At 40.6% G+C, this 5,068-nt stretch overlaps 1 protein-coding gene across 5 annotated transcripts in view; it reads left to right on the top strand.

Annotated features, from left to right (window-relative positions):
* The window catches only part of NNT (nicotinamide nucleotide transhydrogenase), a 77,159-nt gene that overhangs the window by 10,465 nt on the left and 61,626 nt on the right, over positions 1-5,068 (top strand). For 2 of the 5 annotated variants that reach the window (XM_042449618.1, XM_042449614.1), the window contains exon 2: positions 4,762-4,892. The exons of 1 other annotated variant lie outside the window; for it this stretch is intronic. The gene's annotated coding sequence lies outside the window, so the exon portion shown is untranslated. Of the gene's footprint in view, positions 1-1,729; positions 1,749-1,816; positions 1,869-4,761; positions 4,893-5,068 lie in introns of those variants that run through there. 2 more of the 5 variants (XM_042449617.1, XM_042449616.1) reach the window with 2 other exon arrangements.

The raw sequence follows: 5,068 nt of genomic DNA, 5'->3' as shown, positions 1-5,068 counted from the left end.
CTCTCTCTCTCTCTGTATGTGTGTGTATAGATAGATAGACAGACTAGTGTGTGTTTGTGTGCTGCAGGTGTATGTGTGCATATATGTGTGTATATATATATATATATATATATATAGTGTGTGTGTGTTCTGCATGTCTCTACTGTATATATACATACATATATAGTGTGTGTATGTGTGCTGCATGCATATATATATATATATGTATATATACTGTATAGTGTGTGTTGTGTGTGTGTGTATATATATATATATATATAGTGTGTGTGTGCCGCATATATATATATATACACACATATATACAGTGTGAGTGTGCTCTGTATGTGTATATATATATGTGTGTGCGTGTGTGTGCGCATGCGTTTGTGAGTGTGTGTCTGTTTTTTTTTCTTTCTTTCTATCTATACATAACCCCTTGGATGACCTTGGGCAAGTCACACTCTCTCAGCCTCAGTGGAAACCAATGGCAAACCTCTCTTGGAGAAATCTGGCCAAGAAACCCCCATGATAGGTTTGCCTTGGTCTTGCCATAAGTAGGAAAACTTATGAAGGCACACAAGAACAACAACAGAAAAATCATTTGTGTGTGTGCTTTTCTTGTAAAAGAAACGCTGCTTTTCAGGATTTCTCCCCAGCAGGGCAGGGTGAAAGGGCTAAAAATGGGGGTTGCTGTGGCCAACTTTCTCTCCCCAGGGAACTGTGCCAGGTACCATTTCACCCTATTTGTCTTTTCATGCCCCTCTCAGTTGTAGAGATGGGGGGGGGGGATTTCGTAGCCAGATTGGGGAAAGGAACCCCATGCTCCCCCTCTTTTTTTACTCTGGAACCAGATTCAAAGGCAGAGGGTTAATCCTTTCCAAGCTTTTCTCTCCAGGCTCCAAACTTCAGTGACAGGTGAGGCCTGTCCAAGTCATAGGAGAAGGACTTCCCTGCCTGCTTCCTTCATTGTTCCTAGTCAGCAGAAGTAGTGGCCTGGGCTGTCCTCTGTGCTCTTTCCTTGGCTCTTGTGCAACTCAGTGGGATCCCCAAAGGCCTCTTTTTTGGTAACTAGTGCCTCCAAAAAACTTGGCACTGTCTTGACTCAGAACTTGGCATTGTCTCAGAGGGAGAGGAAGACTTTTTTGGGTGGTGGTGGTGGTGGGGAGGGAGGAAAACAGGATGGCATTTGGCAGATGAACCAGCTAGATCCCCAAACTTTGGTCTTCCAGGTGTTTTGGACTTCAACCCCAGAAGCCCTGCTTAGTATACAGCTGAAGTCCAAAACATTTGGAGGACCAAAGTTTGGGAACCACTGATTGTGTGTGTGGCTGTTACGTGCCTTCAAGTGGCTTCCGACTTACGGAGACCCTGAGGCAACCCTTAGCAAGATTTGTTCAGAGGAGGATTGCCATTGCCATCCTCTGAGGCTGAGAGAGTGTGACTTGCCTGAGGTCACCCAGTGGGTTTTGTGGCTGAGCTGGGAATCGAATCCTGGTCTCCAGAGCCATCTTCCGACAATGAAACTGCGACACCATGCTGGTTTAAGGGGCTTTCCTGCTGTGTAGCAAAAACAAACGGAAAGGAGGAAAATGTGTTTCAGTGAGAGCTAGTTTCTCCCCACTTCTGTCAGAATAGACCTGCAGCAGTTGCTAAAGTCAACACAGCTGCCTGTCTGCTACGTGGAGGTCAAAAGCACAGGAGGTGACCTTGCTTGAGCCACTCAGCTGGACCGTTCGGGATTTAATGAGGCCTTTTTTTGCATGTGACAAGTTAAGTCTCCCTTATCCAAAATGCTTGGGACCAGAAGTGTTTTGGATTTTTTGAGCTTTCGGAATATCAAACTACAGGAAAAGAGATTCAACCTCAACATTAGGAGGAACTTCCTGACAGTAAGAGCTGTTTGACAGTGAAAAACACTGGCTCAGAGGATGGTGGAGTCGCCTTCTTTGGAAGTTTTTAAACAGAGGCTGGATGGCCACCTGCTGAGAGTGCCTTTTTTTGGCAGGCAGGGAGAGGAAGGAAATGAAAGCAGGAGTGCGTCTTAATGGCATGTGGCAGATGAACCGGTTGGGCTTTTCTGTATGTTGCATAGCAGGGAGTTGGACTGGATGGCCCTTGTGGTTTCTTCCTACTCTGTGATTCTATGATTCTGTGATCTATATTTGTGTAGACAAGCATAGTGCAACATCTTGGAGATGGGACCCAGTCTAAATGCAAAATTCATTTCTGTTTCATAATCTGTTTTGTTTCCAAACAAATGTCTATTGCCAGTAATTGACTGGATGGGGATGAACAAGTTGAAGCTTAATTTAGACAAGACAGAGGGAAATGTCAGTTTAAAAGCAAAAGGCTTTTAGTATGGCATTCTACTGATTTTGTATTTTTGCCTTTTAATGATATATTTTGAAAATTATTCTTAATTCTACAGGTTAATTGCCCTTTAGCAATGTCTTCTTGTATGTACCTATTTATTTGTGTGTTTGTGTTTAAATCTGTATCTGTTTTAATTTGCTTATTTGCTATTCTCCTCAGTATGAATCAAGGTACTGTTTTTCAGCTATTCAGCTATTCTGCTGTTCTATCCAGCAGTAAAATTGATGTCTTCAACATATTTGGGGCACATGCTAAGGCACTCCAGTTGTCTGCCAACAATTTCCTGGCACGTGTCCACCAACTCTTCTCTGTGGTTTGCACATACACATCTTTCTTTCATTAACAGATTTTGTTCTTACATGGCACCTATTTCCATATCTTGTATTGCAGACTTCAGAAGTGGCAAGCGGTATACAGGAAAGTGAGCAGCTGCCATAATAATAGTAGCAGTAGTATATGCTTTCATAACAGTAGTACAATTGTCCCTCAATGTTTGTGGTTTTGACCTTTGTGGATTTAATTATTATGTTCTCTTTAGGAACCTCTAGGTCCTCTAGTGCAGTTCCTCCGGAAGTCACACTGGAGGAGCTAGAGATTCCTAAAGAGAACACTTATCTAAGCATTTCTAGCTCCTCCAGCACAACTCTATGGCCAATATCCATCAAAAGTTGCACTGGAGGACCTAGAGATTCCTAGACAGAACACTTCTCTAGGCATTTGTAGGTTCCCCAGTGCAATTCTACAGTCATCCTCTGGCAGGTGTTAACCATAGAGTAGTGCTGGAGGACCAAGAGATTCCTAAAGGTGTTCTCTCAGGTAAAAATAGTGGTTTTTTATTTGCACTTGTCCCATTTTCACAAGAGTCCTGTGCCCCTAACTCCAGCAAATGTGGAGGCACACTATATATGTCATCTACCAACTTGTGGGGAGCCCATGGATTTTATATTTCCTTTAAAAATTATAGATACAGGCATAGCGACATTACTTTTGCACTAGTCTCTCTTGTTCAATAATGCTAGACAGTGAGATTTAGCTAACATTTCCTTGGGAGCATGAAAGAAAAAAAAACTGTCATGCTTTAAGTATATTTGTATCCAATGAATGAGAAGGGTAACTTGCAAAGGACAAGCTGCAAAAATGTACCCAGAGGTATTATATTGTTATACAAAACAGATATAATCAGTAGACAGGATTGCATGCACAACACAGGAGTTAGGCTCTCTAGTTTCACAACCTAGTGATTAAGAAGAATGTACTCAGAGGATAAGTTAGTTGAATTGTGTGCTTTGATAGCTGATTGGACAGTAGCGACAGGCTGCATAAATTAAAAGTGCATGACTCAGAGACAGCTTTCACAAGTCCATCCCTTTAATGAATGAAGTTGACTCTAGTCAGAGGATTGATAAGCAGTTGTATCCAATCATGTGTGGCTGGTGCAAATTATGCATCATGCTGCCTTCTGCAACCAGCCAATGGGAACTTGCTAATGAATGGGGATTCCTTCTTCTTGTGTTTCCTGCAGACGTGGTAATGCCTTGGCTACTCCTAATGTGGGTTATTCCTTTGAGGGCACTCTTTTTATCTGCCATATGTTTGAAGGCAAGGTGGGGTGCTGCAATTGATATTAACTTACTTTCTGTTCAGGGAAAGTATATTCTTACACGTTTTGAGTATCCTCTGAGTACGTGGCATAAGCCTGGTTTACAGTGTTAAGCGTTTTCTATTTATGGCAGTTTCCTTAGAAACTCTGCCTGCGGGAAACTTCTGTTACTTGTTCATCTAGTTGGGGGAAGCAGAAACATCTTGAGCTATTACAACTTTTTATTTTTTGTGGTAGCTTGATAACAAGGATCAGTTTTCCGAAGTATTTTTTTTTAAGGAAGTAGCAGCAAAAATGTTGCCCTGTGTTTGATTTATTTTGTGGATGTAGCTTTAGAATGATTGTGTGCTGATTTTCCTCTGAGGTCAAGTGAATGTTTCCAGTTACAGATTATTAAATAATTGTGGATGGCAAATTAGTTAGGCACCTCTGTGTGCTTCCTGTATTGCAAAGTGAAGCACTGACTACTGTATCTCAGTTCTTCAATTAGTGAATCTTTAATTCAATTAATTTTTGTTGCAGTGGGAATATACTTTCTTATGTACTGTACAACTGCTACATTTAATCTTTCAGATGTTACTATGGTTCCAGTAACACTGGTTAGATTGTAAGTGGAAAAATTCATTAACATGGGCCATGCATTATTGGATGGTACCAGGATGACATTGTGCAGCATATGGTATTTCTTCAGAAATCTGTGGCATAGGTTATCATCTATATTTAGTTTTTAAAATATCACCTTATTGACTGTCTTTGTTTTCAAGGATAAAGACTGCAATATAATTAATCCTATCTTATTTATTTTCAAGGGAGAAACATCGTAAAGACAAGCTGCTGGATTTAACCAGCTTGCTAATAATGACATCTAAATCCCATTGAAAATACCGGCTAAAAGCCTCAATTGATTTTCATTGCTGTTGGATTGTACCAAAAATCTTCTGTAAGTCTCTGAAAGTTAATAATGGCATATCTGAAAATGTTAAAATTAAGGACTGTATGACATTGATGTGTTTAGGAATCTAAGAAGATGCCTTATACTGAATCATAGTCTTGTCCACTCTGTTCGTTTTGTTACAAATTTCTACTAAAATAAGGTAGAAATAGTTCTAAAGAATC

This window comes from Sceloporus undulatus, chromosome 2, assembly GCF_019175285.1.
Source record: "Sceloporus undulatus isolate JIND9_A2432 ecotype Alabama chromosome 2, SceUnd_v1.1, whole genome shotgun sequence".
In the NCBI taxonomy this organism is placed as follows: domain Eukaryota; kingdom Metazoa; phylum Chordata; class Lepidosauria; order Squamata; family Phrynosomatidae; genus Sceloporus; species Sceloporus undulatus.
Note: the sequence above shows the minus strand (reverse complement) of the source record. Positions and strands in the feature narration are given on the sequence as shown.